The sequence below is a fragment of the Chanodichthys erythropterus genome, chromosome 14 (assembly GCF_024489055.1).
Source record: "Chanodichthys erythropterus isolate Z2021 chromosome 14, ASM2448905v1, whole genome shotgun sequence".
NCBI lineage: Eukaryota > Metazoa > Chordata > Actinopteri > Cypriniformes > Xenocyprididae > Chanodichthys > Chanodichthys erythropterus.
This window is the reverse complement of record NC_090234.1, coordinates 46,972,568-46,988,506: the sequence shown is the minus strand read 5'-3', so window position 1 is coordinate 46,988,506 and position 15,939 is coordinate 46,972,568. Positions and strand designations below refer to the sequence as shown.

The 15,939-nt window shown below is 44.4% G+C and overlaps 1 protein-coding gene across 5 annotated transcripts in view; it reads left to right on the top strand.

Annotated features, from left to right (window-relative positions):
- The window catches only part of LOC137035779 (TGF-beta receptor type-1), a 104,123-nt gene that overhangs the window by 50,123 nt on the left and 38,061 nt on the right, over window positions 1–15,939 (top strand). Inside the window, exon 1 of one of the 5 annotated variants that reach the window (XM_067409415.1) lies at window positions 10,808–10,894. The exons of the other annotated variants lie outside the window; for them this stretch is intronic. The gene's annotated coding sequence lies outside the window, so the exon portion shown is untranslated. Of the gene's footprint in view, window positions 1–10,807; window positions 10,895–15,939 lie in introns of those variants that run through there. 5 annotated transcript variants of the gene reach the window in all.

Sequence of the window (15,939 nt, the reverse complement as noted above, 5' to 3'; positions counted from 1 at the left end):
CTCACAGTGGCCGGAGGAAGAACCTGAAACCCCATACTGCTGGATTTTGGCATGATCGAGGTTTCTGTCATGTTTGGCACAGACACAAGAGGGTAAGATCCATATCCAGCTTTAATGGGGTAATCCAAAAACGTAATCCATACAGGCAAGGGTCAAAATCCACAGAAGCAGTCCATACAAAACAAAGAAAACAGAACAGAGAAACCAGTGACCGTAGATGAAACCTCGATAACAAAAGCAGAAACAAACTCAGTATAAATAGACAGACACTAATAACATAATACAAAACAGCTGTGTGCAATGAAGTGCTAATGATTTTGGGAAGTATGGGCAATGTAGTCAGAGTGGTGAACAATGTAGTACTATGATCTTACCATGCCTCAGAGAAAAACACTATTTTGTCAAGTAGCTAACATAACATAATCAGATGCTTTATTTTTAGTAACAGTAATACAGACTTTTCTCCATCATACAATACATTTTAAAATTAATTGCATGTCATTTATCAACACAGCCCATCCAGCATTTAATCTAGCTTACTGCAGTGTGCAACAAGTGTCTCACAGCAGCTGCCGAGCAAACGCACAAAGTAACGTTATAACATAATTTTCAACACACTCAAATGTATCTAATATGATCAAAAGAGCTGCGCTACCTCATACTCATGACTGGAAAAAGCAGAATACCAGAATACCAGTAAATTTTATTATACCAGCGACTGTGGTATAATAAAAGTTCCGCTGCTCGCGAGTGTCACGCATCCCTTGTTCCCCTGGACTCCATTTCCCAAGATCCTCCTGTTCTCCACACCTGCACTCACTTCCCTCGTCAGCTCCTCATCATCACTCATCACCTGCACCTGGACTCTATTGTCAGCACTCCTATATATTGCACTCATTTCCTTCACTCCTCGTCCGTTCTCTGTTTATGTTAAGTGTATGTTTGGTGCCTCCTGCCTTGTTTATTAAAGAAGCGTATAATTGTGGAAATCCGTATCTGCCTCGTCTCTCTACCTGCATACCGTAACAGAAGAACGGACCATTAACTGCTGGATTTCCACTAAACAATGGAGATTTACCTCTGCTCCCCGGCTCCCGCTCCTCCAACGCCTCCCATTCATCTGTCTACCGGCGATCGTCTCATCGGGCTCTTGCAGGTTGGTCGTTCGCTGGAGAGGTATGTGGAGGAGTTCGTTGAGCTCGCTTATTTGTCTGACTGGCCTGAAGCTTGTTTGATCTCCTTGTTTTTGGATGGACTAGATGATGACACCATCCGTTTTGGTGAACCTGATTACCGATTCTCCCTAAGCGAAACCATAAATTCCATTTTATGGTTAAATGACTCCAAATTCGTAGTAGATTGGGTTCAGGATGGGTGTCTGTCTCTGGTCCATCCAGAAACAGGGTTGGCCGGGCCAGTCAGTCAACCTCAGTCTTCCTCCGCATACCCTTCCAGCGAACTCCCTGCCTGCCCCATGCTGGACCCACATTCCTCTACTGGGCCCAGAAAGCGGAGGAGGAGGAAGAAATCCGCTCCAGTATTTCCAGAAGCCGCTCCAGTGTCTCCAGAGCCCGCTCCAGTATCTCCAGAGCCCGCTCCAGTGTCTCCAGAGCCCGCTCCAGTGTCTCCAGAGCCCAAAGACTGTTTTCCCTCCCTGCCTCCCTCTCCCGCCTCCTCCCACCTAGTGTTAATTTCGTCACCTATTTTTAATTTAGTCTTAGTCTTAGTCTTGTGCCAAATGTCCTTGTTAGTTTTAGTCATATTTAGTCATTCACATATATTTTTTTGTTAGTCAAGTTTTACTCGACTAAACGTCATTTTAGTCTAGTTTTAGTGAAAGGAAAACTCAAGGTATCTTAGTCAAGTTTTAGTCGACTAAAAGTCTTTTAATTTTAGTCTAGTTTTAGTCAAAAATTGTAGTCTTTTTTTTAAAAATAACACATTATTACTGAGATTATTACTGATAAACATTTCAGTAAAAAAGTGTTTCACATATCTCAAACATTGGTTAAATGTCATAATTACCTGACAAAATACACTTGTTGAAAGATTTTTGTTGAATGCAAATGTTAAACGTGTCTGGTTTTCAATTTCTGATTTAGGAGACACATTCACAAATGATTAACCTGTTCTGAAGAGTATTTTATTTTAACCAACACAATTCAAAAGCTAGCATGCCATCGTCGCTCGTCACTCGTGTTCGCTTTGGGTGTGTTCAGTGTTCTTTTTTTACAGTCTATGGTTCAGCAGTTTCGTGTTGCAGCCACAGGCGTATGAGACCTGTAAAGCCTCGTTTACACTGCACGCGTGTGCGGCTCGTTACGGCTGCGACGCGGCTACCGGAGCTGATAGACGGCCACTCTAGTCAATGCTTGTGTTTACACCAGCCGCGCCGCGGTGCGTTTGAGAAGCGTCCCAGAAGCGGCTCAACGCGCCGCTTCTCTAAAGATAGGCGCCTCGCCTCCAAGACTCGCAGCTCAAATACAAAACAAAGTCAAAATAATCACCCTGTGTAAACTCGCGCTCATATTTTACATCACTAGAAACTGACGACAAGAGATTCGAAGTTGAAAAACTTGAAATTTCTTTGAGTTGACATCGCGCAGAGGACGGAACAACACCTTGCCGGAGCCGTAACGAGCCGCACGCATGCAGTGTAAACAAGGCTTCAACGAGGCTTAACTTGAGCAACAGCGCCAAGCCGCGAACTCGTTCTGAATATTTTAAAGGCGTAACAGCTGATGAAAAAGCAGAGACGATTGTAGACGAAAATGAAGAGAGATTTTATCTTAGTTTTTATTTTATACAAAACATTTTCGTCTCGTCTTTTTTCGTCAACAATAATGCATGTTAATTTAGTCTTAGTCAGCGTTTTTGGACAGTGGTGCAGTCTTGTCATCGTCTCGTCTTAGTCATGAAAAAAAGGTCGTTGACGAACATATTTCGTCTCGTCTCGTCTGACGAAATTAACACTACTCCCACCTGTGTCCATACTGCACCTCCACCTCAAGCCCCCTCGCCCAGATCTCCTCCTCGGACCTCTGGGCGATTACCTACACCCTGGCTCCAACCTCCCTCGTCTCCACCATGGCCCATCAGTCCACTAGTCTCACCAGTCTCCATCCTGCCCCCGTTCACACCTTGTTCCTTCGTCGGCCTGCCCTCAATTCTGGACTGCTCCGTCACTCCGTCCCTCAGCTCCAGTTGGCCTCCTCACTCTCCCCAGTGTTCACTTTGTTGTATGTCTTACTGCTTCTACTGCGGCCTTCTGGAGTCCCGGCTGCGCTTCGGTCGGCGGAGCCGTGGACTCCGCCATCTCCCGCTGGTCCTTCAGCGCCGCCTGGGCTCGACGGCTTCAAGGCTTCGGCTCCTGACCCTCCATGGCCGCCTTCGGCTCCTGACCCTCCATGGCAGCCCGCTGCACCTGACCCTCCATGGCTGCCTTCGGCCCCTGACCCGCCATGGCTGCCTTCGGCTCCTGACCCACCATGGCGTTTGAGCCCGCCCTGGAGACCTCCACTCCAGTCTGCTCTTCCCCCTGCTCCGGCTTGAGGTCTCCAGGGCGCCCACCCCCCTTTGTTGTTACATCTACGGCGCGAGGACGCGCCTACCGGGAGGGGGAGGTACTGTCACGGATCCCTTGTTCCCCTGGACTCCATTTCCCAAGATCCTCCTGTTCTCCACACCTGCACTCACTTCCCTCGTCAGCTCCTCATCATCACTCATCACCTGCACCTGGACTCTATTGTCAGCACTCCTATATATTGCACTCACTTCCTTCACTCCTCGTCCGTTCTCTGTTTATGTTAAGTGTATGTTTGGTGCCTCCTGCCTTGTTTATTAAAGAAGTGTATAATTGTGGAAATCCGTATCTGCCTCGTCTCTCTACCTGCATACCGTAACAGCGAGGCGTGTTTTGCATTTATCTCTCATTAACAATCGCTTCAGCGACCTCGTTCAGCTCCCACAACACTCGGCCCTGCTCTGCGTCATATTACAGTAACCTTAATAATCGCATCCATGAACATGATTTCTGCCCGAGTCTTATCCCGATTCTTTTCCACCGGCTATGATGTGAAGACCACATGTTCCAAGATTCCTCTCTCAAACTTGGCGTCATTAAGCTACATATTTGTTTTGAATAGGAAACCTTTAGCGGACAAAAAACTACATATTACACCTTTTAATGAAAAAAAAAGAAACAGTTAAGCAACTCCTCACCTCTTTGGTCTAAATCATTATCGGTGCAGTTGTGTGTATTAGGGCAGTAAAAGGTTGGGTTAATTCAAATTAAATTCATAATTATCAAAGATAATACAGGGATGATGCTTAATCAATGCATTTATGGATATCAAATAGGACAAGGAACAACAAGATTTGGTTTAAAACTTTTCTATTCAAGCTCAATTCAGATCATGATATCACATCTCAGTTCAGTACATCATCCCAAAAAGGAAAAAAGGAGAAAAAAAAAAAAAAGAGAGAGAGAGAGAGAGAGAGAGAGAGAGAGAGAGAAAGAGAAACTTAAATCACAACTATTTTAATTCCAGTCCAACACAAGTAACTGAACTAACACAAAATAGATTTCTTTATGTTTTTAATTATGCAGGAAGTATTAAAGCCTGAACATACAGTACTGTGCAAAAGTCTTAGGCACCCCCTATCTTTTGCTGTAGTGTGTCAATAGAAAATATACATTCACATTTCAAAACATTCATTTTGCCATTGATTGTAATAATCCAGTGAGATTTTACACAAGGAGTCTGACAACAGCTGGTGCTCCACACAGTGATCTGATCTCACCACCATCGAATCTGTCTGTGATTACATGAACAGATGAAACTGAGACAAACTAAATCCAGGAGAACTGTGGCCGTGTCTCTAAGATGCTTGAAGAAACCTGCCTGCAAAGATACAGTACTGTGAAGAGTTTTAGGCACTTGTGTAAAAATGCTGTAAAGTGAGGATGTTTTTAAAAAATACTGTTATAAATAGATTTTATTTATCAATTAACTTATATTAACTAAATCAAAACAATATTTTGTATGACCACCCTTTGCATTTAACAGCTCTTGTCCAGGTACACTTGGGCATAATTTTTCAGGTAGCTTTGGAGACAGGTTTCTTAAAATCTCTTGGAGACACGGCCAGTTCTTCTGGATTTGGTTCGTCTCAGTTTCACATGTTTCTTCATGTAATCACAGATGGATTTGATGATGGTGAGCTCTGATCTCCATGTGGAGCACCGGTTGTTATCAGTCTTATTGTGTATTCAAAAATCTCACTGGATTATTACAATTAATGGCAAAATGAATGTTTGGAAATGTGAACGGATATTTCCTATTGACACACTACAGCAAAAGATATAAATAACTGGCTTAACCTTTTTTGGGGGGTGAAAATACTGACGTGCCTAAGACTTTTGCACAGTACTGTATATCTGGGATTATTAGCAGAAATTGATTTGAATATACATTAAATATTACAATACATACATTTCCCTATTACTAAATTGCACTATATTATATTAAAAAGGTTTACCATTTGTAAGGATGTCGCCCTTGGCTGGACTTGAACCCGGGTCTCTGGTGTTCTAAGTGTGGTGTGTTCTCCACTTAGCTAACTACCAGACAATGGAACCCAAGAGCAGAAGAGTAAAGAGTCAAGAGACTTGAGTCTTCCAAAAAAATAAAAATAGACTTTACTTGAAAAAACCAAAGCACTAAGTACAAATAAACTAGGAAAGCCGAGCTTCCATAAAACAGAGAAACAAAAATAGACACAAGGGTCAAAAGGTACAATAAGTCACAAAACTTAACTGGAGATCTGGAAACTGGAGAACATAGGCTCAAGACTGAACATAATGGCAGGGAACAAGCACACTTATAAAGGGCAAGACACAGGTGAAGGGAATCAGGTCTAATGAGGAGAGTCTTGAGTACAATTAAATACACTAGCGCCATCTGCAGGAATGGAGAGCACTGAGCATGGGTTAAAGTGCCATCTGGAGACCTGGAGGGAGCATGGCATGGAAGCTTAAGGAGGGCTCCCCCTGCAGGCTAAGAGTGGAATAGCAGCCCAGAGATGGGATCTTTACACCATTAATCATCTTGTTCAGAGCGACAGCATAAAAGCTTCATGTCTTTAAATCCATATGCTGTCGGCATCATTTTTCTGAATAAGTTGTGAAGAGAAAACAGTGTTAAATCCTTTACAGTTATGGTATGAATAAAAACAGTACTGTATAACACAACATAATTGCATAACCACAGTGAATAACTGTACATGATGAATTGTATGCGCATGTCATGATCACCAGTTGGAGTGCCCTAGTTAGCCACTAGAGGGCACTCCAACACGGACTGTTGTCTCACCTTTTGAACTTCATTTCCCATAACCCACTTTCCGGACTCATTATCACTTCATTGCACCCAGCTGTCTTGTATTATGTTATTAGTGTTCTGTCTATTTATACTGAGTTTGTTTCTGCTTTTGTTATGGAAGTTTCGTTTATTGTCACTGGATTCTCTGTTTGGTTTTCTTGCCTGTATGGACTGCTTCTGTGGATTTTGACCCTTGCATGTATGGACTACGTTTTTGGATTACCCCATTAAAGCTGCATATGGATCTTACCTTCTTGTCTCTGTGCCATTACATGAAAGAAACTTCCATCATGTCTAGATCCAGCAGCGGAAGGATCTGGCCATCTGCTGGGGCTGGGGAGGGTCAGTCCTGTCTGACCAAACTTCGTCAGAGGGGAATAGAGGTGAGGGCTTTCACCCAAAGGTTTTGGTCACAGGCAGAGAGGTTTAAACACCCTGATGCGGTACTCAAAGATATTTTTAATCAGTGTCTCGATGACACTCTGCCGCAGTGGGAGATGGAGCTGGTGGGGAGTTTAAATTTCTGGATTTTATCTAATTACCTGTATCTGCGTAAGAATGGGCAGATTCGATTACCTCCAGCACCCGCTCCAGCCTGTGAGTCCGCTCCAGAGCCCGCACCAGCCTGTGAGTCCGTTCCAGAGCCCATTCCAGCCCGTGAGCCCTCTGCAGCGGCCACAGAGGAGGTGGGTACTGAGTCACCGCCTCACCCACGTAAAAGGAGGAAGAGGAGGAAGAAGGCTTCCTCCATCCCTCGAGGTCCGTAGGCCTTCCTAGAGCTCGCTGTAGGCCCGGAGGCCACCCCAAAGGTATTAGAGCCGAATGCTCTCCCTGTCATGGCCAAGAGGGCTGTCTTCGCCTTTTATGTTTTGGCTGTTCTGCGTGCCTGGAGAGTGCACTTAAGTTCTCTTGACTACGGACCAGTCTGCCAGCCTGAGCCCGCTGCTGTCCCAGAGCAGCCCGAACCCGCTGCCGTCCCAGAGTAGCCCGCTCTCCCTGTCAGTCCTGTCATAGTCAAGAGAGCTGTCTTCACCTTCTATGTTTTGGCGGTCTTGCGTGCCTGGAGGATGCACTCAGGCACTTTTGACTCTGGACATGTCTGCCAGCCCGAGCCCGCTGCCGTCCCAGAGCAGCCCGCTGCCATCCCAGAGCATCCCGCTGCCGTCCCCGAGCAGTCAGCTCTCCATGATACGGCCTCGGAGGCCGTCAGCGAGCAGCCCGCTCTTCCTGAGATGTTCACTGAGCCCCCTTGGTCTGCCCTGATGCCGTCGCCCAGGCCATCAGACCTGCTGAAGCCCTCTTGGTCAGTTCCTCCAGCACCGCCCTGGCACTCAGCCAGGACTCGAGACCTGCTGGCACCCGCCTGGTCAGTTCCTCCATAACTGCCCTGGCACTCAGCCAGGACTCCGACCTCACTAGAGCCCCCATGGTCTGTTCCTCCGGCTCCCCCTGGCCTTCATTCGGGGACTCTGGACCTGGCCCACCATCCCTCCCCCTGGTCCTTCTCCAGTCCACCTCCCTCCTGAGAGTTTTGTTTTTTGTTTTGTCAGGTGGAGCGTCTGAAAGTCGCTCCGTAAGGAGGGGGTACTGTCATGATCACCATTTGGAGTGCCCTAGTTAGCCACTAGAGGGCACTCCAACACGGACTATTCTCTCACCTTTTGAACTTCATTTCCCATAACCCACTTTGTTCTGTCTATTTATACTGAGTTTGTTTCTGCTTTTGTTATGGAAGTTTCGTTTATTGTCACTGGATTCTCTGTTTGTTTTTCTTGCTTGTATGGACTGCTTCTGTGGATTTTGACCCTTTGCATGTATGGACTACGTTTTTGGCTTACCCCATTAAAGCTGCATATGGATCTTAAGCTGCGTTCACCTCACCTCGTATTTACCGGAATCTTGAAATGACAACACGTGACGTTATATTTGAAGAAGAAGGCTTCCTCCATCCCTCAAGGTCCGTAGGCCTTCCTAGAGCTCGCTGTAGGCCCGGAGGCCACCCCAAAGGTATTAGAGCCGAATGCTCTCCCTGTCATGGCCAAGAGGGCTGTCTTCGCCTTTTATGTTTTGGCTGTTCTGCGTGCCTGGAGAGTGCACTTAAGTTCTCTTGACTACGGACCAGTCTGCCAGCCCGAGCCCGCTGCTGTCCCAGAGCAGCCCGAACCCGCTGCCGTCCCAGAGCAGCCCGCTCTCCCTGTCAGTCCTGTCATAGTCAAGAGAGCTGTCTTCACCTTCTATGTTTTGGCGGTCTTGCGTGCCTGGAGGATGCACTCAGGCACTTTTGACTCTGGACATGTCTGCCAGCCCGAGCCCGCTGCCGTCCCAGAGCAGCCCGCTGCCATCCCAGAGCATCCCGCTGCCGTCCCCGAGCAGTCAGCTCTCCATGATACGGCCTCGGAGGCCGTCAGCGAGCAGCCCGCTCTTCCTGAGATGTTCACTGAGCCCCCTTGGTCTGCCCTGCTGCCGCCGCCCAGGCCTTCAGATCTGCTGAAGCCCTCTTGGTCAGTTCCTCCAGCACCGCCCTGGCACTCAGCCAGGACTCGAGACCTGCTGGCACCCGCCTGGTCAGTTCCTCCATCACTGCCCTGGCACTCAGCCAGGACTCCGACCTCACTAGAGCCCCCATGGTCTGTTCCTCCGGCTCCCCCTGGCCTTCATTCGGGGACTCTGGACCTGGCCCACCATCCCTCCCCCTGGTCCTTCTCCAGTCCACCTCCCTCCTGAGAGTTTTGTTTTTTGTTTTGTCAGGTGGAGCGTCTGAAAGTCGCTCCGTAAGGAGGGGGTACTGTCATGATCACCATTTGGAGTGCCCTAGTTAGCCACTAGAGGGCACTCCAACACGGACTATTGTCTCACCTTTTGAACTTCATTTCCCATAACCCACTTTGTTCTGTCTGTTTATACTGAGTTTGTTTCTGCTTTTGTTATGGAAGTTTCGTTTATTGTCACTGGATTCTCTGTTTGTTTTTCTTGCTTGTATGGACTGCTTCTGTGGATTTTGACCCTTGCATGTATGGACTACGTTTTTGGCTTACCCCATTAAAGCTGCATATGGATCTTAAGCTGCGTTCACCTCACCTCGTATTTACCGGAATCTTGAAATGACAACACGTGACGTTATATTTGAAGCTGTTCACGTCCTTTTGGTCCTTGAACTGGGAATTATGCGTTTCCATGGCAGCACTGTCAACGCCTAAATGAATCTACAGCTGTCAGGTGGTACAGCACGGCCACGTGGTATATCTGGGAGCTTTCAGAAAACTCCCAGCTTACAAGCTGTAATTATGAGCTCTACGAGGATGTGAACGCTTTTTACAAGCTAGAATCTCGTAACTACAGGAATTACGAGGCCACGTGAACGCACCTTTACTCTCCTGTCTCTGTGCAATCCGTGACAGTGCATGCCTTACAAAGCATAAATCTGTATTCATATTTCAGAAGAATCATTTTGACATTTGTAATATAAATTATCTGATTGATCTGATATTCACTACTGTAATGAAGATGAACTTTTAATAAGCAGAGGAAATTCCCAACTTTAAACAAATAACCATTTAAATGTTTAGGATGTTTGCATCATTCAGATATAAAAACGCTGACTGGTTAGGTAATGTTTTTTCATTAAAATCAGATGATTTCCTATTCATTCAATAGAATGTGAGGGAATACTAGGGAATTCCAATATGGCGGTTGTAATGACTGAGGCAAATCAGACACAATTATTGGTTAGTTAACCAATAGTTTTAAGCTCACTCTGGAGTCTGTCCCCATCCCCCGGGAAGCTTTCAGTTACAAGTTTATTGCGCTGAGGAATGTGGTTGCCGCATGGAGAACAGAGTAGAGACACAGAAAATCTGCATTTCCCTGCATTTTCCACACAGAACACAGACTCTATGGCATTAATGTATAGACAGACTGTGCTATAAATGAATCCTTCTCAGGAAATGGTATCCATTATTACTGATGTTGTATTGTACTCATTGTATTTACATGTTTGATGATTGTTAAATGTTATGACCTGCACGGTAACTTCAATCATGCCATGTTTAGTGTCTATACGTTCTTAGCGGGAAGATTTAAATGCTTGTGTATGCGGTACATCCATACCTGTGCAACATATCAGTATTAAAAGAATATTTAATAGTTCTGATTCAAGAACTCAGCTTGTTAATCTTTCTGGGTCGTAAAAGCCTTGACAGGAGGGGTGTTGCCACCCAGAATTACAACATCTTCATTGGTCCGGTCAACAACTGAGAGGTGTGACTTTGACCAGAGGTTAAAAACCAGCGAACAGTGCCACTCCCTCTCTTCTTCCTTTCTTCTAGACGACCGAACAAATCTCCTTGCGGCCGGCTTCTCTAGGCCCGGTCGCAAGGCTGGTAGGCCCCTGGCCTACAACACCCAGCCATGTGCTCATCACCCAACAGACTGGCAACAACTTCAGATGATAACTTCAAGAGTTATCCTCAACCTGCAGATCCGACGCTCTTCAGCCTAAAGGCATCTTGCAAGTATCGTACATTTTAATGCTAAACAGCGATTTAGTATTGATTTGTAAAGACTTTACCTTTGCTATTGCTAAAAGAAACTGATGAGTCCTTTCCAGAGTGCCTTTGACATTTCATGTAGCTCTAGTAACAGTATCTCTTCTGGTTCAACTCTATCATTACTCACTCTGACTTGTGTATGTGTGTGTGACCCTTTGTGTATGTTAAGTTACGTGTTTGTTAGTTTAGTTATGTGTTTGTGAGTTAGTTAATAAAGATTGTACACAGGACATGTTTGGTTCTGACTCCGTCTGCTAATGAATTGCCTCCTAAGTGATAGATCCGGACTACGTGCTCTGAGTAGTACAGTACAATAAGAAATATTATTTTTCCATAACTTGGAAATTAACATTTCTTAGAATTAATAAACAATCAACACTGAACGTTCACTGGACGAACAGGTTAACTGATTGTAATATTAATTTTAATGTAGCTATGTCCAGTTAATCTGATTAATGGATTTGCATATTCATAATTAATCATAATTAATAACCATAATGAGTTATGAATAATTATTAATATTTCCCCTTTGAGTTAAAATTCGCTACACGGTGCAGTGGCTTCACTTTTTTATGACGTCATGAGCAATAGGCCTGTTATTTTTTGCTCAGACTACTGAGTGTTCAGAACCTCTTGCGGTATGAGGTTGTGCCACATGGGAGATGAACCTGCAACCTTCTGGTCAGGTGTTCACTGATCACAGTCTGCCAGAGTGTAGAGGAGACACATTTGCAGTGACCCCAAGGAGAGATTTCAGTGTGAGAATGTGCACACAATACCTATAAATGGTTGATGGAAAAAAGGAGAACATAACAGTACTGAGAAATTATTTTCAGACAATATTTTCAAAAGTGATATGCAAAAATAGCCATTTTTTCAGATATCATGACTCGTAGGTGGTGCTGTTCCCAAATTTCGCATGTAGCCTCAGATCATGGTGTCAAAAAAGCATACCAAGTTTAGATGGATCGAAGTTAAGCCAAGATATAGCATCTAATCTAATTTTGGGTCAACATTAGCTATGTTTTCATCCAAAGATGTGAATTTAGCTTATGCGCAAAATTGGAATATCGCATAAATGCAATAATTTGCAAAAAAAGAACCATTTCCATCTCATTTGTTCAAGAAAACAAAATTGCCACTTCCTGGGAAATTGGTGCAAAATTAAAATGGAAGAAAAGAGCTATTGTTTTTCCTGTGACTCTATGAGGTATACTACGCTATATTATCAAGACATTTGCCAATCTGTGCTTGAGTGAAAGCATCTGCTTACCCTCTTTCTCGTAAACACTTTTCAGGAGTGATTGTTTCAGTATCTGATATTTCTCCAGCACTATTTGAAGCTGGATGACAGGCAGAAACTTGTATATGTTGTATTCCATTTCCTTTCAGGAAATTCAGGAAATTTGAATTCATCAGACATGTGCTATGGCCTGTTATCGGAGACCACCTCCTCTGGTAACCCATAAGCTGTGAACAACACCCAGAGTGCCTCAGTGGCGTATGAGGTGATGACGTCGGCACAACTCTAACCGTTTTGAATGGCTTTCAGTCAGTACTAGGAAAAACTGCTTGTCTTTTTCTGCAAAATCAATGTGGATAATCTGGCATGGCTGCTCAGGCCATCACAGATGAAGGGGTGCCACAGCAGGCAACTTTTGAACTGCCAGACAGCAGCTACAGCTTCACACTTTCTGTTCAATACAGCCATCTAATCCTGGCCACACCAAGTAGCTATGAGCCAGGGCCTTCATACGGCAGATTCCAGAATACTCATGGTGTAGCTCATCCATTAGTCTTGATCTGTATTTGGGTGGAATTATGACACGCACCTGGGAAAAGTAGATCATACTTCTTCTTCACCGATACAGTCTTTACCCACTCTTGGCAGTCTGGACATTATATCAGCATTCATGTGGTTAGCTGATTCGCGGACATCAATGTCATAGTTATACGCCATTAGCACTAATGCCCAACGCTGCATTCTGAGAGCTGCCAGGGTTGGTATTGCTGCCTTTTTTGGGATTCCCCTTTTTTATAAAAACAGAATAGAACATCAGAGTTGCATCGACAATGCAGACAGATACACACATCAGATCCAGAACAGCATACCGGATTTAAGTGACATAGTCCTTCAACCAACTAGGCTTCTGAACATCACGTTTAGGTATAGAGATATGAGTGTGTAATGAGCAGTGTTCTCAGCCGGAATTGTTGTTGTGCATGGAAATGCAGTGAGATGGGAAGCATTCCATGTCTTTCCATCACTATGAACGTATGTACCCACCCCAAGTGTTTTGGTAACCATGAGAGGATTAGTAAACTTTCTGTGTCCCTTAGGAACATGTAAAGGGTTCCGTATTCTCACTTTATCCCCTCCTGGAAACAAGGAGTGAGAGCATCAGTGTATTTTTTTCATTTTGTACTTTTTCATTTTGTGTTGCAGCCGCGTAACCCTTTGGCATCAGTCATGTCAGTTGGTCAGTGCACAGGAGCAGATGGCAAAACAGACAGTCTTGTGTGCATTTGCCTGCCATAAAAGGAGCTGAAAGGGTGAAGTACCAGTTGAATCATGTGGAGTGGCATGGTATACCTGTAAGAAGTCAGGTACCACAGGTTTCCACAGACTGATGACAGAAATGAAATCACAGAATCGATAGGACACAGTTAACAATTGTAAGGCCGATTATGAATGTAATTTGATACTTATGATTGACCATGCCCAAAGGCGCCGAGTCAGAACCAGTTGCGTTCAGTCTGTTTATTGTCAGCATTTAAAATCATATAGTGTGTTGAGTTCAGTCTTAGAATGCTTTGTCGTGCTTAGACATGTCACGCCCATAGATGAAAATGTTGTCCAGGTAATTTTCAACCCCTGATAAGCCAACCAGGATGATGGTCATTATCTTCTGAAATGCTGCAGGCGCTGAAGCCAATCTGCAAGGAACACGACAAAAATGGAATAGTCCGTTGTGAATAATAAAGGGCTGTGAAGTCACGACTGTTCTCATGCAGCGGCACTTGGTAGTAAGCATTAGTCAGGTCGATGGTGGAGAAAACAGTAGAACCTTTTAGAGCAGAGAGTAGTTTATCCATGTGTGTCAATGTAAAAGAGTCCACAATTCCACAATCACTGCTTTATTTGGCTCTCTGAGGTCAACGCACATCTTCATTTTACCTGAATTTTTCTGCTTAACAACAATTGATGACATCCATGCAAAGGCGTTAATGGTTTATATCATGCCAGCTGCTTTGCAAGCAATTTAATTCCTCTGTTGCAGCACTATAAACAGAGTGGCAGATGGCAAAGTTTTTGGCGCACAGGTGTGATGGTTTCATCCAGCTTTACGCAGTGTTTGATATTTAGCACATCCAAAGCTGACTCAGCAACAGTGCACTGAAAGACTGGCAATGGAGAAGCAGGCACAGGAAGGGCATTAGGTGGCAGGACTGTTTTCAATTCTCACATGCAGTGAAGACATTAGGTCCCTTTGTCCACAATGAAGAACATAGCATAAACTGAGTGGTCATGGAAGGAAAGGTTAGCTGACAAACATCCACCCACTGGAATTTGGGCTTTTGAATTCATCACAAGCCAGGCTGTGGGTTGAGACAACACAACGTTACTGAAATGGCATGCATAAGTGCTGTATGGCAGGATGGATACGGAAGACCCAGTGTCAACCACTAAATCCACCACCAGTCTAAGAGTCAGAAATGAAATAGATATAGTCACTGTGGTTGTAATGCTGAGATTATGAGATTAATATTCTGTGTACAGTACAGTAACTTCTGGTAATTCAATTTCACAGACCTCTTGCATATTTGATCAGCATAGTTTAGCATAATGTCCAATCTTTTCACACCAGTATTTGATATTCAGCAGGCCAGCAGTCTGAAAGAAACATCAGTTTTTTAGTTCTAACATACCTTAATGAAAAGGTGTAGGTGATACTTAAAGTATCAAATAATAAGACAAAGTCTGAAACGGCTTCTCGCATAATGATCGGTGCATGACATTAAAGCTCCACGAGAACGATCCAAAAGCACAAGGAGTCAGAAAACGCTCCTGTTGACCCGCGGCACCCGCTGAATCGGTCCGCGCTGCTCCGATGCATCTCGAACAACCCTTCTATCAACAATCACAGATGTTTCACTACTGTTAATGCTCATGGCTTTGCGAACCTACATTGGTATCCAAACACGGCTCGCCGTAATTTGTAGCTCGATTAGCTGCTATTTAAAAAATGTCAGTCTCAAGTTTCTTGTTGGTCACAGTAACCCCGCCCCCAGCTCCTGACACAAACACAAACATACCAAGTGTTCAAAAAAAAACAAAAAAACACCCCCCCCCCCCCCCCATTATGGTTATAAACACGAGCCTCGTCTAAAAGGCAAAGGGGGAGGTGTTGCTGTAATTTATAGTAATATCTTCAGTATTACTCAGAACACTAGTTTCAAATATAATTCCTGCAAAGTGATGGTTCTTCATGTAATGTTATGTAGTGTACGTGATAAATCCTGTTTGAGATTTGTGCTGGCTACTGTATACAGGCCACCAGGGCACCATACAGACTTTATCAAAGAATTTGCTGACTTTCTATCAGAATTAATATTGACTGCAGATAAAGTACTAATTGTTGGTGATTTTAATATACACATCGATAATGAAAAAGATGCATTGGGATTGGCATTTACAGACATTTTAAACTCTATTGAAGTTACATGAACATCAACAGCAACACATGTCAGCACCCACTCATTGTCATAATCATACTTTAGATCTAATATTGTCACATGGAATCGATATGGATGCAGTTGACATTCTGCAGCAGAGCATTGACATCTCAGATCATTATCTAGTCTTGTGTATACTACATTTAGCCAAGGTGGCAAAACCACCTCCCTGCAGTGATGGACTGGGACCAAAAATCGGCCCTGGTATTTTGGCCCAGACCAGCCCACCACCACATAAGATCACAAATACCACCCGTCCTTGCGCTCCCCTG